The sequence below is a fragment of the Hevea brasiliensis genome, chromosome 3 (assembly GCF_030052815.1).
Source record: "Hevea brasiliensis isolate MT/VB/25A 57/8 chromosome 3, ASM3005281v1, whole genome shotgun sequence".
Lineage (NCBI taxonomy): Eukaryota > Viridiplantae > Streptophyta > Magnoliopsida > Malpighiales > Euphorbiaceae > Hevea > Hevea brasiliensis.
The window spans coordinates 14,974,081-14,997,171 of NC_079495.1; the positions used below are offsets into that span (position 1 = coordinate 14,974,081).

The 23,091-nt window shown below is 32.3% G+C and overlaps 1 non-coding gene and 1 pseudogene across 1 annotated transcript; one reads left to right on the top strand and one right to left on the bottom strand.

Annotated features, from left to right (window-relative positions):
- Window positions 1–913: 913 nt before the first annotated feature.
- On the bottom strand, window positions 914–1,021 carry LOC131179036 (U6 spliceosomal RNA). The gene has a single exon (XR_009148043.1). It is a non-coding gene; the product is annotated as a U6 spliceosomal RNA (small nuclear RNA).
- A 3,875-nt stretch (window positions 1,022–4,896) lies between these two features.
- LOC110643695 (serine carboxypeptidase-like 45) overlaps window positions 4,897–23,091 on the top strand; it is a 61,852-nt pseudogene continuing 43,657 nt past the window's right edge.

A 23,091-nucleotide genomic window follows, 5' to 3' on the forward strand; every position in this document is an offset into this window, starting at 1 on the left:
GACAATTTCCAAAAATAAAGTTTACATAATTTTTGTTACAACATACGAATTTACACCTTTATGACAATAAAGGAGAGGATTACAAATATTAAAAATAATAACACAATCAACAAGGAAATTATATCCAATTGTAAAAGCTACACTTTCAATATTACCTATCAAATGATGCATACAAAAAGATTGTTCTTTCATAGGCTCTATAAATTTAACATATTCATAAGGGTCAATTAAACCACAATTATGTAATCCTTGCTCACTTTTCTCATGCATAAGACACTTAGATACAAAACATCTATCTTTTGTCCATAAATATCCAGCAAACCTATTCTTAATCACATTCATCACACAATTCAAAGTTTTCAAGTGTTCATGCATATTTATACTATCTTTCACTTTATCATAAAAATGCACGCGCAAATCATGCATGGAACTTTTAGGCACAAAAATTCTATTTTCTTTAGTAAAAAATCCATCATGAATATGCTTCTCTTTAGATGCACTTTTCTCAAACTGAACATGTAACACCCTAGGCAAATCCCACATCGACAAAACACGGGAGAGATGCTGGGTTCATAAGTTGATAGTTCGTAACCCCTATTGACGCATTTTAAAACCGTGAGGGCTTCGACCCAGAGCGGACAATATCACTAATGGGCCGGGCCATTACATTTGTGGTATCAGAGCCGCTCCGCGTGCAACCTTGAACGATGGTGGGGCAAACCTCAGCGAGGACACTGAGTCCCATAAGGGGGGTGGATTGTAACACCCTAGGCAAATCCCACATCGACAAAACACGGGAGAGATGCTGGGTTCATAAGTTGATAGTTCGTAACCCCTATTGATGCGTTTTAAAACCGTGAGGGCTTCGGCCCAGAGCGGACAATATCACTAGTGGGCCGGGCCATTACATTTGAAAAATTTGGACCATTTCTCGATTTGTGCGTGTCATCCTTGCGCAGGGGCCATGCTAATCTTCTCTGTATCGTTCCAATTTTATCGGATGTCCCCGAAATGTAATGGCCCGGCCCACTAGTGATATTGTCCGCTCTGGGCCGAAGCCCTCACGGTTTTAAAACGCGTCAATAGGGGTTACGAACTATCAACTTATGAACCCAGCATCTCTCCCGTGTTTTGTCGATGTGGGATTTGCCTAGGGTGTTACAGAACAAACACTCCAACAAAATCATCATCAATTTCATAAATGTTTTCAACATACTTAAATCATAATAATATAGCTTTAAGAATAGGATTAAGAGTGCTCCCTCTATTAGATGATGTTTCAATTTCCATAGGCACTATCTCTTGCATACTATCCTTTCACTATTTTCTTGCACATACAACCTCATTCTCCTTTGGAACACATAGCTAGGCAAAGACAAATAGGAATTAGCCATAGATAGGTTAGTATAAAAATTTTTCTTAAACTTGCTTTCTTTTTCAATTAGGCTCACTCTTCTCTCCTTTTGCCCTGAACACTCTCTTTTTGCAACTCCTCTTAAGTTATTTTCTTTGCTCTTTGTTTTCCTCTCAATTTCCACACTTTTTCTTTCACTTTGTTGTTTAGCCTTTTGACGCTTTTCACTCTCTAACTTATTTTTCTCATCAAATGCTCTCTTAAGTCTCACTTGATCCTCATCCACTTAAATAAGATTCAGTAGTGCCAATGTAATCCTTTTCCCATCCACTTTAAAAGAGTGCCTATTTTTGTAACCATCATAAATAGCCCTTTTATCCAATTGCCAAGGTCTGCCAAGCAAGACATGTGAAGCATGCATATGTACCACATCATAAAGGATCTCATCCTTATATCTCCCAATAGAGAATGTTACTAGCACTTGCTTTGTCACCTTTACCTTTCCACGCTTATTAAGCCATTGCAACCTATAAGGTTTTGGATGCTTCAAGGTAGGCAAGTTTAACTTCTCAACCATCGAAGTGCTAGCTACATTGTAACAACTTCCCCCATCTATAATCGAGCTACACATCTTTTTTTGAACTAGACATCTTATACAGAATATTGCATCTCTTCATATTCTATCTCACCATTGTTCCTCATCGCCATAGCTCTTTTGTTTGGACATTGAGAAGCAATGTGTCCAGTCCCCAAACACCTAAAATACTTGATGTCCCTATTCCTGCTTGTTGGGGTAGAAGTCATACCCTTTTCTTTACTTTCCACTTTATCCTTCCCTTTCCAATCCTCTTTTTTAACCTTAGAAACAAACTCCTCATTCTTTTCTTTCTTTTTCCCCACTAGGTTTCATGAAAATTTAGAACTTAAATGCACACTACTACTATACTTAGACATCCCCTTCCGATTAAGTTGTTTCTCCACCTTCATGGCCAGATGCACCATATCCTCTAACTCAATGTAGTGATGCAACTCAACAACATCAGTTATGTATCTATTTTGTCCATGCAAAAAATCTAGCCATAGTGGCTTCTCCATCCTTCTCCACATTAGCCCTTATCATTGCTATTTTCATCTCTTTGTGGTAGTCCTTGACACTCTTAAACCCTTGCATTAGTCTTTGCATCCTTTGATGTAACTCTCGATAGTAGTGGCTAAGCACAAATCTCTTCCTCATGATAGCTTTCATTTCATCCCAAGTCCCAATAGGCTTTTCCATATTTCTCCTCCTACTCATCACCATCTGATCCCACTAAATAATAGCATAGTCAGTAAATTCTACTACTACTAACTTCACCTTCTTTTCCTCAAAATAGTTATGATAGTCAAATACCAATTCTACTTTCCTTTCCCACTCAAGGTAAGTATCAAGATCATTCTTTCCTTGAAATGATGGAATTTTCATTTTAATACTCCCTACATTTCCATCTACTATTTCTCTCCTCTTTTGCTCTCTCCTAGGTCTATCTTCATTCCTACTAGCTCTTGGTCTATGTCTCCTATCATTAACAATAGACATCCTATCTTCATCTCCAAACTCCTCATCTAACTCTTCCTCAGAATTTTTTAAGGGAGGAATTTCAGCTTATCTATTTGGCCTCCTTCTATTAGATCTCCCTTCATTAGTTCTATCCCTTATCAATTCAGTCAACATATCATCATATTGCTCTATTCTTTCTCTCATGTCTTCAAACATTACATTCATTCTGTCAAATTGCTACTGTATATAAAATGGGTTATCTACAGCTCTTCTTCTACCACTTACTTTCTCACCACTACCCCATATTTATAAACATACAAGAAAATGTTAGAAAAAAAAAAATAAATTCTCACAACAATCCCTCACATGTTTGCACTTAAGGATGTCACTTCCCTCTTGTTTCACACAACAAAACTTTTTCCGTTTTATATCTCACCACTCAAGTCTTTTACCACTCTTTTTCACCTCTTTTAGCTCTTTAATGAACTATTCAACCTCAAACATGACTCACAAGGCTCAACACAAAAGATATCCAAGAACAAGATGAAAAAACGAGTTCACAAAAAAAAATATATAATCTGAGACTAAAGCCAACAAATAAAAGACACCAAATTAAGAATGAAATTTCAGAGAATATTTCAATGAAGAATCTCAATTCATTAATCAGCCCAAAATAATTCCAACAAAATCAAAGTCTCTAACCCAAGCAATGTCTTAAGCAACCAACAAATAACTCAAATTGTATTCCATCTTTTGCAATTTTCAATCATAACTTATATATATATATATATATATATATATATTCACACACACACACACACACATACTTTTCTATTAGTAATTCTCAAGGAAATGGGGTTACTGTGATAAACCCATAATACTAGTAGCAATTCACCTTTTTTATATTTTTTCTTTTTTTTTTAAACTAAATATGCAAAACTACCAATAAAACAACTAAGATATCACTAAGATTGCTGGAATAATCAATTCAATATAACAATTGCTCAAACCAAAGAATATGGTCCTAAGAGATATTTCATCAAACACCAATATATAAACAATTGTATAAATAATACCCAACAATGGAAATCAATAAACAATAAGCTCAAAGGACTTGCATGAATTAACCAAATAACAAATGAAATTGAAGCAAATCGCGTAAAACAAAAATTTAAAACACCAAAATGCAAACTAATGGATAGAGAAAGACGATCAAAATGCAACACAAATAAGGAACCCTAAAAGACAAAAAAATCTAACACAAAAGAAATTAATACCAAACACAACATTAATTGAAATTAACAAACAAAAGAACAAGGATAACCAACCTGATAAAAGACCTAAACCTTTGATACCAAAATGATGAAAACCCTAATGGACTTGCCAAGAAACCTCCAAAATATTTGAATCAACTCCTTAGAAACCTCACAATTAGATTCTCCTACTTCAAATCACTTAACCCAAAACCAACCTTATGGTGGAGAATCAAGTGAATAATTCAAATAGGAAAACAAAGGATTCAAGACCTAATACCAACTTGTGGTCAAGAACCATGAATATCTCAAAGTTGTGTTTAAAACCCTTAAATATTCTATTTATATTTATCTCCTAATACAAAGCCAAAATGACCTAAAACCTTAGGAACAATAAATTCACATACATAATAACACTAAAATAACCAAATAGCAAATCTCATGGCCTTTGGTGAGCTACCCATGGCTTGTGGTGTGTCTAAACACTTCTCATGGCCATGTGTGTATCCAACACTCATCCCGCACCCTCCCATGCAGCTCATGTGCTTCTTTAGTGTGTCTCATGACTAGCCATGTGCCCAAGGGACTTCCTATGGCTGGCCATATGCCTCATGGCCTCTAAAACTCTCCCAAATGCATCTCATAAGAAGCCATGCACCCAAGATGAAACTTATGGCTGGCCATGCACCTCATGGCCTCTAAAAGACTTCCAAATGCACTTCATAAGAAGCCATGTGCCCATGATGAATCCCATGGCTATCCATGAACCTTCTAGACCTCTTCCCATGGCTAAATGTGAACTTTTCATGGTCGAATGTGAGTATTCTGCTTCTTTTGCAAATAAAGATGTTATTAGCTCTAACTCATGGCTAAGGGTGAGAATCTCATGGTTAGGTGTGAGATATTCTGCCCCCTGTAGAAAATGAAGATAGTTTATATATAGTGAGAAGAGGGAGGAACAATAGGATGTGAAAAAAAAAAGACAGTGATTTATATTATTTTAATTGAACATTAAATATTAATATATTTATTTAAAATAAAAATAAAAATTATTAAATTTAAAATTTTTATAATATTACAGTAAAGTTTTCTCCGCAAAACTATGAAGCCTAATACATAAATCAACCTTTAAGCCAAGTCCTACAGAAGGTCCAAGTATATAATAACTTGCAAGATTTCTAACTACGAATACCAACCTCTAAGCTCGACGAAATTACGGTAATTGGGCTCTTGCTTAGGCTTGACTTAAGAAGAGATATCGGGAAGCATGTGTGCGTTTTGTTCAAATTTGAAAAACAAATCAGGATGTTAGTAGGAACTTATTAGTTTTAGTATATCAATAATATATATAAAAGAAATTCTATTCATAATAGGAAAACAAAATAAATTTTATATATAATTTCACTGACTAATCCTTATTTGTAAGGATTCATCGAATTCAACAATCCATATTTGATAAGGACTCATTGAATTCAACTCCAATATATAAAGTAGCTCATATGTATTTATAGTTTTCATAAGAGTACTACAATTTGTCTCAAGCTATTTTTAATGCAATTTCAATACAGGTCTTAGACTTGAAAAGTTGCAAGCTGCAACTGCATCCGGACAGAGATGTAAAATTACCTTTCTTGAAAAAACTGTCTCTTAATGCTAGTTTTGCAGGTGATATCGTAATCCATAAACTTTTAGCTGACTGTCCTCTGATTGAAGATATAAATTTTGTTCGTTGCTTTGGTTTCAAGACTTTTCAGATACTTGATCATCATGTTAATCTCTTAAAACTCCGTATCGATTGGCTTGAACATCTTGAACAGATTAAGGTATAAGTACATAATCTTCATTCATTGGAACTGCATGGTCCATACTGGCTTTCTGCATTGGAGGTGCTCTCCTTGAAAAATTTAACGAGCTTAATAATATCAAGAGCTCCTATTACTGATAAGTGGCTAAATGAGCAATTGAATAAATTTGCTCACCTAGAATACCTGAGTTTGTTTAGTTGCCCTATGTTGATGAGTATTAAGATTTGGAGTTCCCATATTTGTATGCTTCGCATAACATGTGAGAAGCTAGACAGAGTTGAGATTGATACACCTAATTTAAGCATCTTTTCATACTGTGGTGATATAATTTCATTTTCTTTAAATAATTTGATCTATCCAGGGTTACTTTGTGTTTCAAAACTAAAACTTTGGATGTTTCTTGGTACATTAGATTGATTGAATTTCTCGCTAAGTTCAATCAATATTGCAAGGTACTGAATTTGGAGTTGGCAAGTACAATAGTGAAGGTATTTTTTTTATTTGAATGTTTATATATATATATATATATATATATATATATATATATATATATATATATATATATATATATATATTCTTGTGTAGATTTTAGTTCACCACAGGCTTTAGAAACAATAAAGCCTTCCTAGCTATGTTTTAGCCGGTGGTGAATTAATTATTTGTGCATAGTTTATTCCACTTCTAACTATCATTTTCTAGGGTTTATTTGCGTAGAGTTTTCTTATTCCAAGGGAAATAAAACAAATCTTATCCCCTCTATTATGTAAAGTGAAAGAATTGAAGCTTTTAATTTCAAATCAAGATGAGAGTTTTACAACTGCCGAACTTGCAAATGCCATACTCTAGATTTTTCCTCATCGACAAAGTCTACACATAGATTCCAGCTTAAAATCATTTTTTAACGTATGATGAATTCAATTAGGAATCATAAATGCATATCAATTTTAATACTATCATAGATTAATTTTATTTTCTAGTGAAATAAATGCATATCAATTTTAATGTAATATCTCAAGAAAATTTTCAAATTGCAGAAATGAACTTTGGAAATTTTAGAACTTAATTAGCTTACTATTATTCAACACTTGATTCAGTTTTCATATAAGAAGCCAACATATTAAGGAGAAAGTGGTTGTTACAATTCTCTTCCTGTTCATGTTGGAACCATTGTATAAGGGAAGTAAATATCAAGCAAATTTCTTATGCTATGATACCAACGTAGCATTATTATACAGAGGATATATAGAGGAAGCCAATTTCTAATCATGAAGAAAGGAGTTACATTTTCAAGCAAGACATTTGGTAGAAGATTGAAAATGGTCTTTTAGATTGGATTCCTATACGTCAAATTTAAACCCTAAAATTTGGCCCACTGTTATTTTATTACTTTAATGTCTAAATCTTAGAAAATATTCATGTGTTTATAAATAGTAGATTTTAATAAACTCCATATTTTGCTTTATATTTATGTAGAGTATATATGTAGCTTCATTATTCAATAAAAATAATTGATTCATATAATTATTAAATTTCATTAACACTCTTGTTAAATTGCTCATAAGGGCAAGACAAAAATGTTAATATGCTTAACCATAGATACCAATACACTAGAACCCAAATGCCAGAACTAACTAGTGAGTCCATGACATCAATAGTAGGTATCTCTTGGTTTTCCTTCCATTGTGCATTACTCTCTACTAGTCACACACTTCATATCAGAACATACAATTTCATGATTAGGAACAAAATTTACACCTAAGGGTGAGAATTGTTAATCACTGGCTGCAGAGACTTCAATTGCTAAAATTGGGCATAAATTTAATCGTACATATTTATAACTTAAATGCATATAAGATAGATCATTTATATTGTTGGTATTAAAATATGCACTATAGTGCAATAGAGGAAAAAAAAAATTCAATCATATCAAAGAGCCAACTTTTTGAGGCCATTGGATATAGAAATAGAGTTGTTACTGAGAACATACATACTACAGTAGAGAAAGTTCTAAAGTGAGTGTGAGTCAAATTGTTTATAGCCGTAGATATATTGCACAGTTTAGAGAAAAGGACAAATAAAAATGAAAATCATGATAAATAACAAAATTTATTTGTTAAAATTATATAAAAAAATTAAGGATATTAATTATTTATGATAAATATATATATTTTTTGAAATTGTGATAAATAGTTGTTATTTCATAAATGTTAGATCTAGTTAATCTTTTTACACGTTTTATTTAAAAGTTCTTACACTTGGATTTTGACATACTTGATATTCATGGCTTTTAATCTATGTTTTTAGGCTTTTATCAGAATCATACCAAGTGGCAATGAAACCCATATAACAGATTCAGCTCAATCATTTTCTACAATTGTTTTCATTGAATTTATATAAGCAAATAATTGCAATGGCCATAGCCAAAATTGAAACATAAAGTCAAAAACAATAAAAAATAGTCGAGGAAAGTAAAGGAGTTTACTATGTAAAGTTGCAAGGTGATGGTGGAGCCTGATTTTTAGGCTCATTTAATAAACGAGTAAAACTAGAGCTCAGTAGTATTCGGCTCATTAAAACTCACAAGTTGATTTATTTACAAGCTCACGAGCCAGCTTGCTAAATAAGCTTGTGAGTTGACTTGTTTAACAAACATGTAAGCTGACTTTTTAAATAGGCTAGAGGGCTCATTTATAGGCTCATGATAAAAGCTCATTTATAAGCTTGTGAGTTAGCTTATTTACTATAAAATTTATATTAGTTATTATATTTCATATTGTTGTAAATGTATTCATTTTATTTATAATTATTCTAAAAATAATATATCATTTAAAATGATGATATAATTCATGTAAAAGATATATTTATAACATTTAGTTATTTGTCCTTTAAATTTAATGTTTTTACGAAATCAAGTTAATTTTTATATGGAAATATAATTAGAATATTAGATAATAAATATATGCTTTCAATATAATATAATATATTATTAATATTATAATTCTTTAAAATTATGATATAATCAAAATAAAAATTGCATTTATAAAATATAATGGGAAATGGCAAAAAATTCCCAAACTTTACTAATTTTTTCAATTATACCCTAAACTTTTATTTTAACAATTACACTTGAGCTACTAACATTGATTTAATTGCACCTATAATTTTAAACATTTGTCAAACTTAATAGACTTGCCACATTAGCCTCCTTCATCCCCCAAAAATTAAGATCTAAACCCCTTAAATTAGGCATGCTAATCTCCATTTGCCATCAATAATATTAAAAGTAGAAATTGGATCAACCATTTATCTAAAAACAAAGTACAAGGGATAATGAACCCAACACCAATAAAACAAATACTATCTACACATTAAAATTGCCTCTCAACATTGTATCTCAGTAAAATGACAAACAAAATTACCAAATCAATGATATCACACTTGACATTACTAGTAAAATGAAATAAGAAACAGGAAATAGGAACGGTGACTACAATCCGACAACCCATAGGTCCAAGCTGGAAAATAGGAAAGTGAATCACTACTCAAAATCACCAAATAAAAATGAAAATAAATTCATAGAATCACCAAATAATACAAGTATTTGGGTTCTCTTTAATGCCTACCAAATAACATACTCTGCAATTTGCCATTGCTAGTAGTCAAGTGAGGAGGACTCATCAGTTGGGTTCTCTTCAACATTCACTAAAAACACAAATGGAGGCATGTGTTGAGGAATTGGAAAACAAGAGGTGGTACTGTAGGTTAAGGGATTTCATTAGCAAAGAAGCAAGAGGAGGAAGGAAAGGAATCAATAATAAGAATGAGTAAAAGTAGTAGAAGAAGAATAAGAAGGGGAGAGTAAGGGAAGGAATCTTCAATGCTACCTAAGGCAAAATCTAGGGATTTAGGGAAATAGTCTTCAATTTAGGTAGGTTAATTATGTTTAGGGATTATTAGTGTTAGAGCTTAATTTAGGGGATTAGAAAGGCTAACGTGGCAAGTCCGTTAAGTTTAACATATGCTTTAATTCGGGGGATTAGGACTTTGGAATTCATTTCTAAATTTAAAAACAGATTTTAGAATCCATTTCTAAATTGTGAAGGAAGCTAGAGAAGGAAGGTAACAAATCAATCTCAACCTCACTAACCGTTATTACTGAGGGAACAATCAAAGATACCATGCCAACTATGGTTTCAAAATAATTTAAAACAATTTCCATTCAAATCACAACATTTTAAATCATTACAAATCAACATATAGGATTGGCAACACATCAATTTTACAAAGCACTTCTAAAACACAATCAATCCGGCCACCCCTTTATTACAGTAAAATCAATGGCCAACATCTGCCTTTTCAACACAATAACACATTCCTTTCAACATTCAAAATATTCTCAAAACAATGTAAACATTTCTCAAATACAAAGGAAATTCACATTAGTTTCATTTGCAATTTAAAACATAAGAGAAATTCAAGTTGTGCATAAACTTTATTTTAATCTCTTTACTTTGCCTTAATTCTCCCTTTACTCCAAAGTTCTCTTCTCCACTGAAAATACACAATTTCAAAAGTCTCAATACTCATTCTAACTTTTATTAATAGCCAACTAATTAAATTCCTAAGATTATTACACATTCTCACTTTTTCAAATTTCAGGGCAACCTTTGAAGATGACTTTTAAACTCAATTTCAACCTAGTTCCAATCATAATTTGTCAAAGTAATCTTCATATAAGTTGTTCCTCTATGTCTTAGCTTTAATTATCATTTTGAATCACTCAATTTGGAGGTCTAGGCCACTAGTTATGATCAAAATACTAGGTACTGCTCCTGGGTGTCTTACCTTGTGATTCTCAGGTTTTCCAGATTTTTACCTAAATTTGCATTCCATATCCAAGCACTTTATGCTTAGAATTTGTAGTAGGTCTCTCAAACAAAGTTTTAGGCTTTTGTCTTAAGTTTCCAAATCATTTTGTAGCACTTCAATTAGAGATGTACAGAGAAAAATATGTCCTATTAACTACATAGAGGTCACAGGGCAAAATTGATGAGTTGCAAAAAATTTCAGTTTTGAAGTTCTGACTTACTCTAAAGTTTCAGCTACTTTGCTCTAAGAATTTTGTAACACCCCTTAGCTGAGCAAGGACTGTCATGCTCTGTGCCGGAGCACCTTATCTTATCTTGTTTTATCCATTATTAATTTCGATTTCATTATTAATTAGACCAAAATATTCAAATAGAGAAACTGACGGAGTTTCTCCTGTTTACTTAACATTTGACGTAATTCATTATTCACCTGTTAAAAATAATATCTCATATCAAATCTAAATTTCAATATCCATTATCCATAATGTCAAATCTCAAAATTCATTTTCATCCATCCTCATCTCCATAAAGTTTTCACATTCATTAATATCAATTTACAACTCATAATTCATACATGGGATGCACAAATTTTTATTAAATTTACATAGTGTACTAAATAAATTATACAATTCTCATGGTTTACATTACAAGATAATAAATATTTACATGATACAAAAATACAAAAAAAATAATCTAAGATGGCTCATGTGGGCCATAGCTGCACTGCTAATGAGGTGACACACTGAACTCTAATGTAGATCCGAACTCTCAAAAATCTCAGTCAGGTGTCTACTGAGTTTTCTCCTTATCTCCAGTACCTACGCGAGAAAAAATCCACACGCTAAGCATAACGCTTAGTGGTGCAATAATAAAATAAAAATAAACTAAATAAATAAATGAAATTTATTTTTTTTTTATGATTTATAAATTGCTTCCCATTTAAATTCATAACTGCCCAAGTAACCTATGACAGATAGACTGGACTGGATACCCGGGTTTCTGAGCACTGGACAACGTGGTGCCTCGGGCCATTATACCATGGGATACATAATGTCAACCATGTATGTAGAATGGCTAAAAGCCATAATATCAACAGAATGACTTGAAAGTCATAAATGGGCATAAAGTCATATATCGAGCATAAAGCCAAATGTAACAGAATGGTACACAAGTCATATATAATAGAATGGCATAAAAGCTATAGGCAGTACTGCTAAACATATCGATCCCTTCTTGGTAGGCCAATCTATCTAATCAAACACATATGTCTAGGCCTACGTGGGCACTTAGTGTTTTTAAGCATTCATCGGTCATATATTATCATCATATTTTATATTCATGCTTCATAGCATTTTTGGTTTCAATCATGTTGGGAACATGGATTCCAAATACATATTCATCTCACATTCAAGCTCATTGAGCTAATGGTGTTGAATACCAACTATATTCCAAGTTATTTATGTGATGTTTCATAAATTCTAGAATTTCATTCTTGATTTCACTCTCATTTTAGATCAAGTTACAGTACTAATTTGACCCCACTTTCTTCATGAAAGTTATTCCTTATTGTCTTAAGTTTAATTTCCTTTTTAAATCATCTAATTTGAAGTTTTCTAGCTCTAGTTATGGATAATTTACCAAGTATTGGTCCAGTGACCAATACTGTTCTAGAACAGGACAGATTCTAGAACTCAACTTTGTTAGGCTATTTGGACTAGTTATAGCCATAATTTAGCCTAATGTTCTCCATACGAGTTGTTTCCCTATGTCTCATGGTTACACAAGTTTAAGAATCACTAAATTTGAGGTTGTATAGGGTGAGTTATGACTAATTAACTAACCTAGACTCAAAACCCTATACATACAAAATTTTAGGTTTAAGTTCAGGTCAGTCTTTACAACTCATATTTGTGGTCCTTTCACTCAAAATTTGAGTAAGGGTTAAATTGTAGCTCTATTTCTTAAGTTTTCATATTAATTTGGCTCATCCCAATTGGAGTTTTCTACTGGAAGTTATGGCTCATTTACTGTTCGGGTGTTAAATGGTCAATCTGTCCAGGTGCAAGAATTTCCAGATTAGGAATTCCTAATTTCTCCTAGCCATTTCTCTAAGTTGCATTTGGTTTTAGGTTCTGGTCAAAACAGTAAAGTTGTAGTTCTAGGTCTTATGAAGATTTTGGCTTTTGAATCACTGTATTTGCAGTTTTGTAGACTGAGTTATGGCATTTTTGCCACAACTGGTCGGATGGCTTAAAGTCCAGAATTTCTAGGTCAGGTTTGGTCCAGGCAAATTTACTGGACTAAATTCAACTAGCAATTTGATTAGGTTAGGGTCAGAATTAGGGTTCCTAATCCTCATGAAAAATGTTCTACTATGTCTAAGCTTTATATAAGTTTAAAAATCAGGTCATTTGGAGCTTTTTACAGTGAGTTATGCCTATTTGAACATTTACTATTCATATGGTCATTTCTATAGGTATAGATTAGGTCATTCTAGATTCAAGCCAACATTAAGGAAATTTGTGGTCAATTTCTAAGCAAGGTTTCTTCATGAAATTTGTGGCTTTAGATCTTAAGTTTCATCTCCAATTAACCTTATACCAATTAGAGCTGTCTAGCTGTACTTATAGCCATGCAAGCACACTAGACTCAGAGGTCTAGAATTCCAGCACACAAGCAACACTTCCAACTCATTATCTCATCTCAACCAACACATCAATTCACCATCAAAACACATTAATTGGTCACTAATTGACCTAAAGAACATTTATTATGCATCATACCTCTAAAACCCCTAATTCTCCAAACCCTAATTGGTCATCTTCTTAAATTCATGCAATTCACTGAAACTTCCATTACGAATCATGTATATACATCCATCAACACACATAAGCAAGTTTAAGGTCATCAAACACATCAACCCATCACTTCATCAAGGTTGACCGAATTTCAAGGGTTTCAATTGTGCATTAATTTCTTCAAATTTTTAATCAATTCTAACATAATTCAACCTCGTTTCAAGAATCAAAGAAGAGAGATAGCTAGAAATTGTACTAACCTCTTTTGTTGAATTTTCAAGTTCCCAATTCTTCACTTTCTCTCCTTCTCTTTGTTCCCAATCACTCTAGCAAGATGAATTATCAAAATTTTATATTGGGAACTAGGGTTTTTATGGTGAGAAAAGCAACAAATTGAAGCTATGAAAGAAGCTTTAATGGAGGATGGTTGATAGTGAGGTTCGGCCAACTCTAGATGAAGAAGAAGATGAGTCCTTTTTAATTGATAAGAAGAAATTTATTACTCTTGTCTTATATATATATATATATACATATATATATGTCTAGATTTAATTGGTTTAAATTTTTATTTATGTCATCCATACATCATGCTTATGTCATAATTGAGAGTTAAATTTTTATTTCTTTTATTTTCTTCTTTTCATTACATATTTCATTTTAAATTTTCATTAAAAATTCTTTCATAATTTATTTTATTAATTTCACTTAAGTTAATTGACATTTTGATCAAAAGTCAACTCTCCAAGTGAAATGACCAAAATGTCCTTCATCGAATGTCCTCAAGTTATAATTGTCTTTACCGATTGGCATAGATTTTCTTGCATTCCCTTGACATTTTCATTGTCATTAATCCTCATTAATCCTTCAATTAAATCCCAATTAATTATCTCACAGGGTTCCTCATAAGTCTGGAGTTGGTAGCTGAACCCACAGTTGCTTCCCAGTAGGGTTACCCATTACCAGAACCTTGTGCTCCTTTAACCCATTTGCATTTCATTCTTTGATTTCTCTTTAACTTTGCTTGATCATTATTTAGTTTATTTATGGCTCTTCACTCTAGTTTAAATATGGTTCCTAACATCCCAACTGTCTAATCAGACGTTAGTCACCGGAATAGTAGCATGTACAGACCACGTAAAGTGAGGGCGTTACAAATTTGGTCTGGGTCAAAACATAGAAATTGTAGTTCTATGTCTTATGGTTATTTTAGCTTTGGAATCATTTAATTTGCATTTGTGTATCTTAAGTTATGTTCATGTTGCCAAAACTGTTTTGGTGACAATTTCTCAGGTTTCAGGGCAATTCCAGAATTCAGGCAGAATTCTGCACTCTCTTTATCTAGCTAATTTGGGTAGGTTTTAGTCATAATTTGGCTTCATAGTCCTCATATGAACTATTCCCTTGTGTCTTAGGATTACATAAGTTCAAGAATTACTTAATTTGGAGTTTTATAGAGTGAGTTATGTTTAATTAAGTACGTACTGTTCATTTGGTCAGTTTTCCAGGTTTCAGTTTTGAATTGACGAATTTTAGCCCTAATTAAGGTGTCTTCTGACCATTTTTATGTAACACCCTAATGTTCCGTACATTCTACTGTTCCGGTAACTAATGTCTATTCGGACAGTTAGAGTATCTGGAACTACACTTAAACTAGAGTGATGAGTCATATTTTAGTTAATAAAGATCAAGTAAGAGTGAAGGAAAATAAAAGAAATGGAGTAGGAATCGGCTAAATGAGTACAAGCCCCAGTGATGAGTAACCTCACTAGGAAGTGACCTTAGGTCTAGTTGTTACTCTAATTCGTGTGGAACCCTATAAAATCCTTAATTAAGGATTAATTGAGAAATTATTGAGAATTAATAAATCAAAGAATAAAAAGGAAATAAGCACAAATAAGTAAATTAAAACCTAAGGTGAAATACAAATGCTAAAGACTTATCGGGTATTATGGAAAAGAAGAACAAAAATCTAGTAAGAGTAAAAATTATTCAATTAATTTTAAGAGTCTAAAATTAACAAAAAATAAGACAAATTAAATTAATGAAATTAGATTAGTTTAATTAATTGTGATTAGAAAAATTAAACATAATTATCCAAAAGTCTTCAAATGATGAAGAAAGACTATATAATTACAAGATTGCCATTCCACATATTTACCAAAATCCCATTAATGATTTAATTAGGATAAATATTAAGAAAAAGCAAAAAAATTCATTCATCTTCCTCCCTTGGCTGCCGTCCTCCTTCGGCTCTCTCTACCTCCATTGTTGATCAAATCAAACTCCAAAATCTTTGATTTCTTCCATGATTCTCATAGCAAATCAAATTAAAACCTTGAATTAGCCTTACATTAGAAGAAAGGAAGCAAGGAACTCAAGAAATTTGGGTAAATTGTGAAGATAGCAATTGGGTCAAGCGAGGTAAGTTAAGATTCAAGTTTAATTATTTATTAATTCATTGAATTTGAGTTGATTGTGTAGAAGTTGTTATGGAAATGTCACACCCTACCCCTTTGTAAGGCATAACATGATCCCGTATTATACCTAATGAATTACCAACTCCGTCTACTGATAACCCATTAAATATACTACAAGGGATTTTAAAAACTTTTCTTACTTCTTTTACAGTGGTGAGCACTATTTACAGGTGTTAAAAACTTTGGTGAACTGAAGTGAAACAACTAACTTATTTGAATTATTTGGAATTTCTGTAAAAATTTTGGCAGAATGCCATCTGTGTTTTGGATAAAACAGTTCTTCAGAAAACCTGTAAGAAGCACTTCAATTATTTTCCAAATCTCAACTCCAATACATTTCTCAACACAACAATTTATCAAGTCAAATCCACAGTGGTTTTTCAAAGATTGAGATATGAGAAATATAATACAATTTGTACAAGCCAAAACCACTCATAATTATTTTACAAGTCAAATGTACAATTTGGATTTACAACTGCTCAAAACCAACAACAAAATATACATACAGTGAATATACATTACAGTACAAAATGCAAAATATTGGTATACTCGTTATACCAGGTAATCCCTCGCTGGATGTACTAGCTATCTCTCTACAATAAAGCTATCGCTGAGACAATGTCTCAGTGGTGCACAACATTAACCAAATACAATTTTAAATCACAATTCATAAATCATATCAATAGTGGATACTTAAAACCATAGTTAAATTCAAGACAATGAATGTCATAAGGAATTTAAACTCCAATTCACAAATTATCAAAATTCATAAGTCAAATAGCTTAAGAATACCGTATTGCCAATTCATACACAATTTGATCAAATTACTGAATAACACAGTTTTTCCAATCAATGACACAATTTGATCAAATAACTGAATAATATCGTTTTGCAAATCAATAACACAATTCGATCAAATAACTGAATAATATCGTTTTGTAAATCAATAACACAATTCGATCAAATAACTGAAGAATATCGTTTTGCAAATCAATAACACAATTCAATCAAATAACTGAATAATATCGTTTTGCAAATCAATAACACAATTGATCAAATAACTGAATAATATCGTTTTGCAAATCAATAACACCATTCGATCAAATAATTGAACAATACAATGTTGCCAATCAATAACACAATTTAGGTCATGACACAAATTTTTCCATATATGCCGTGTTGTACACCACGACAAGACATACTCACCCCAATAATCGAAATCAATGAGGGAGGAAGCTAGCTATCTAATGAGTACTCATCCATACTCACCTCAGACTGGGAAGTCAAAGAGGGAGGAACATAATCATACTCACCCCAGACTGATAAGTCGAAGAGGGAGGAATAATCACACTCACCCCATTAAAGGAGGAGGAACATAGTATCAGTGTCATGCCAATTGTGAGTCAAAACAATTCCAAACATTTTATTCAAATGATCCGTAAGAATCCAATAAATTTCCAAAGTTATAATTCCATTCACAAAATGGCAACACAATTCGTAATTCACTTCAATTTCCACAAAAACCATTTACAGTGCTTTTCAATCAATAAGTATCCATCAATATCATTCAAATAATTTTTTCAAACCATTCACCATGTTTTTCAATCAATAAGTGTTCATCAAACACATTTCCACAATTTAAAACAATAATATACAAATAATCAATATTTATTTCAATTGAAAAATTCAAGAGAAATAGTTGTTGTGCACAAACACAATTTAAAACAATAACATATAATTAATCATATGAAATATTATTCAGAACAAAATCAGTTGAAAACTAGTTGTGCACAAACCTCTGATGACTGCCTCCCTGGTCTAGACTCAGTGTTTCTTTCCCTTTTGTTGAGTCATTGTTAACTGAGAAACACAATTTGAAGTGTTTCAGTACTAAATTAAATTGTTTCTATCGATGGTGTTTGGTAAATAATGCACTGAACTCAATTATTCACTTAATCACCTAATATACCGACCCTCGTTGCGTTTTAGGTAAATTAAGTTTTAGTGTCGTTAATATGTCACATTCGATAGGGTTTTAGATTTGGTATGTTTTACCAAAGTCATTTCCTTGCTTAGTGCACTTTAATGCAAATTCCTGGATTCCGGGATACTGGTTTGACCTAGCCGGACGGCCTAGTTCCCTCGGTTTTCTGGTTTCGGTCAAAACTACAAACTTGTAGATCTAGGTCTTATTGCACGCGGGGCAAAATTTCAGGTCAATCCAAGTTAAGTAGACCAAGTTATGGTCATTATACTATTGCTGGTCAAATGGTACCAATTAGGTCAATTTTTGGTCAATTTGGTGAACTCTGGTTCGGCCAGTTTTTAGACCCGAACTTGTGCAAGTTGTTTGACTTGCTTATGGTCATTTCTGGGCTTTGGTGTCTTCATAAGACTTGTAGGTATGGGTCTTAACTATTCATGGTTAAAATTTCAGGTCAATTGGACCTGTTTTGAGTGAGTTATGGCCTAAACACTCACTACTGCCCAATTGGTCATTTTTCAGGTCCTAATTGCACCTAATCCGAATTGGTCATTTTCTTAGGTCACCTTGCAAGCAGAATTTTGGTATGTTTTCTCAATGAAAGTTGGCACATTTTGTGCCTAGTTCCACCTCCAATTGGTCTCATACCAATTGAGGTTACACATTTAAACTTATTAGCTAAAATGTACACTGCCCTTGGTTACTTTGCTTAACACACATCAATCACACACATTTACCTTGCAATTTGTTCACTTCCCTACCAATCTGTTTTGGTACATTACCAAAAGCATATTCTACTTTACATTAACATTACTTTGGGCAGATTACAATTACCCTCAACACACCAAATATAATTCACATTCACAAGTTCTAAATACCATTACATACACACCTAACCATTACAAATCTTACATACACTTTACAATATCAATCTACATACATATCCATCAATACTTCTAGGTCAATATTCTGCCTACACTTCCATGACTACATACATTTACTCAAGTTTTCCAAGCTGCCGAAAATTGTCCTCCAACATCAAAGTGCCCTACAAATTAACCAATTCCCATCCAAGTGCATAAATCAACATATATATGTGAAATAATTCACTAGGATATTAAATCACCATGATCAACATTATTTCTCATCAATTATATGCATAATAAATCATCAAATGCATGACCCCATGGCTGTCCAAAAATGGCTATCTCAATAACTATTTAAACTTTAAAATTTCCTTCACCAAACTAACACCCATAACATGAACATAAAGTTTAACAAAGGAATTCTCAAAAGTGTAAACTTACCTTTGATTGTAACTTGCTAAACCTTCACCAAACTTCTCAAATTTGGTGTCAATATCTTCCTTGTGATGTGTAGACAAAGTTTAATGAAGAACCCTAGGTGATTTGGGGTTGAAATGAGGGATTAGATGAGCTTGGAGAAAACGTTAATGGTGGACTTATCCTTTTCTCAAATCGGCAATGTTGGGAGAATTGGAGAAGATGAAGAATTCAGATGGCATTTTTGACTTACACCTGCCCCATTACATGTTTAATTTATTCATTAGTGGACCACTCACCCATTTAACAATATAATAAGCTTAAATGTGTTATTTATACATTTTTCACTCCATTTTTGGCTATTTGTATTAGGTACCACTAAACTAATTTTTCATTTCATTTTCTAAGTGTAATATTATTTATTTTTAATAGACATTTAGGTCAAAAGACAATTCGGGGCATCAAATGACCATAATGCCGGTTATGTTCGATTTTGTTTTTCTGCTTTTCGATTTCTCACTTTTCTTTGTACTATTTATTTAATTTTTCTTTGATATTTCTAATGATATTTATTCTTCAACAAGGGTCTATTTAAGTCCTAAAAATATTTTTCAGGGTTCCAACGGTCCACGCCGTGACTTCCACCCATCGCTAGGTTTCCCGGCTCGTTTAACTTGATCACATTTCTTTGCTATCATTTTTCCTTTGTTTTTCTTGTACTTTCTTTTCTTGTATTTCATTATTTTATGTCTCCTCACTCTCATTGAAGTGTGGTTCTAGGCATCCTAGGCACTACCGAACTTAGGGGTGTTACAGGAAATTACTTAAAATCATGCAAGATGTGAAGAATTGAAATTGGGTCTAAGGTTATGGAGATAGGGTTTATGTGCATGGATGTCAAAAACTTGATTTTTAGAAGTGAATGAAGTGGTAGACATGAAATATATACTTGAATTTGATTGGAATTGAAAGATGGAATTAGGGTTTTTGAGCAATTAGGGTTTTTGAGCAATTAGGGTTTTTATGGTATGTGGCCTATTTAGTGATTTTATGCTTATATTATGATCAACTGATGTGCAATTGTTGGGAAATATTGATGATTTGGTGAATAAATTAAAGAAATGGGTGTGGTGTGTTAAGTGCTGAATCTGGACAGCTTAAGTCTAGTGAGGTTATTAGCTCATAACTTGAGCTACATAACTCCAATTGATGTGAAACCAACGGGAAATAAAACCTAAGAAAAATGCTAAAACTTTCATGCAGAACACTTGATTAGAAAATGGTCAAAAGTTACCTCAATTAGGGCTAGAATCTGGCAATGCAAATTTGAAACCTGGAAAATTGATCAAATGAACAATACTCACTTAATTAAGCATAACTCACTTTACAAAACTCCAAATTGAGTGAATCTTAAACTTGTGTAATCCTGAGACACAGGGAAACAATTTATAGGAAGACCATAATGCCAAATTATGGTTGTAACCTATCCAAATTAACTAGACAAAGTAGGTTTAGAAACCTGACTGGATTCTGGAACTGACTTGGAAACCTGAGAAATTACCAGCTGAACAGTTTTGGCAAATTGACCATAACTTAAGCTATACAAATGCAAATTAGATGATTCCAAAGCCAAAATAATCATAAAACATAGAACTACAACTTTCATGTTTGAACCTAGACCCAGATGTTAGAGTAAATTGGTTAAAATATTAGAGTAAGTCAAAACTTCAAAACTGAAATTTCCTACAAGTCAGCAATTTTGCCATGACCTTCAGGTAGTAAACAGAGCATAACTTTCTTTGTACATCTCCAATTGAGGTGCTTTGGAAACTTACAACAAAGGCCTAAAACTTTGTTTCAGAGGCCTAATACCAATTCTGAGTATAAGGTGCTCAGATATGGAATGCAAGTTTAAGGTGAAAATCTAGAAAATCTGAAACTGCAGGATAAGGCACATGGAATAGTGTCTAGTATTTTGACCATAACTAATGACCTAGACTACCAAAGTAAGTGATTCAAAATGGTAATTAAAGCTAAGACATAGAGAAATAACTTTCATGAAGATTACTTTAACAAATTATGATTGAAACTAAGTTGAAATTGGGTTCAAAAGTCATGTTCTAATGCTGCCCTACAGTTGGGTATGGTTAAAATGTGTAGCAATCTTAGGAATTTAATTAATTAGCTATGAGTGGAAGTTAGAATGAGTATTAAAACTTTGAAATTATATATTTTCAGTGGATAAGAGAACTTTGGAACAAAGGGAGAATTAAGTCCAAGAAAGAAGTCTAAGTTAAGGTTTGTGCACAACTTGAAGAAGTCTAAGTTAAGGTTTGTGCACAAATTGATTTCCTTGTGTTTTAAATTTCAAATGAAATGAATAAACTTTCTATAAATCAAATTTGAGTTTCCTTTGTAATTGTGAACTATTTATATTGCTTTAAGAATATTTTAATGTTGAAATGAATTTATTATTGTGTTGAAAAGGCGAATGTTAGCCATTGATGTTATTGTAGTAAGGGGGTGGCTAGAATGAATATGTTTTAGAAGTGTTTGAGAAATTATTGTGTTGCCAACCCTATGTGTTGACTTATGATGATTTGAAATGCTTGAGTATTTGAATGGGAATTGTTTAAATTATTTTTAAACCATAGTTAGCATGACAGAATTATTTGCTTTCCTCATTAGTAACGGCTAGTGAGGTTGAGATTGTTTATATTACCTCCCTCTCTGGCTTGCCAATTAAGGTTGAGATTGGATGAGTACTCATATTTGTTAGCTAGCCCTCCCTCATTAATAACGGTTAGTGAGGTTGAGATAGCTTTATTATGGTGTACAATACGGCATTGATCGTGAAATTTTGTGTCATGGCTTAAATTGTGTGATTGTTGGCAACACTAACTTTTTCTAAATGTTATTTGTGACATTGACTATTTCTACATGATTTGAAAAATGTGTTATTGTAGATTTTGATATTATTTTTGTGTTTCATGAAATTTTGAATAAGGAAATATTTTGTTGTAAAATGATTTCATGGTTTATGATGATTTATAAATTATTAAGTTGTGCATCACTGAGTGAAATACTCAGTGATAGCTATTTTTATGCTGTCGTAGTTAAAGGAAAGGAAAAGACTGCAAAGTGAGAGCAGTAGAAGCTGTGTTATTTTGGGACTCGAGTATATTTTAGTTATACCCTTTTTGAAGTTTGTTTCTGATGTAATGACAATTATATGTATGTAAGAATATTTGAGTAGTTGTACATAATCATTGTAATATTATTTTTGCGACTTTAAACGAATGTAAATTTGTAAATATTTATTCCTTTTAGATTGTGAATGAAGAAAATGTTTATTCTAAATGTTGTGTTGATGAATTATGAAATATAAATATGTTGTATAGATTTCTAACAGGTTGCAAATTTTTGGTTAATTATATTTTTAGCTATCACCACATCATTTTTCACCAAATTTCTTAAAGTTTTAAAAATACTTATTTCTTCTCTTAAATAAATTTCATGGTATTATCTTAATCTTAAAACCACTAATAACCCTTTTATTGAAAATTTTAAATTGGAACATGAATTGAATTCGTTTAAAATCCCATGTAGTATGTTTAATGAATTATCGGTAGACGGAGTGCGATAATTCCTTAGGTATATTATTACGAGATCATGTCATGTTTTACGGAAGGGTAAGGCGTGACATTTTAGGTCAAATGTTCTACATGAAAG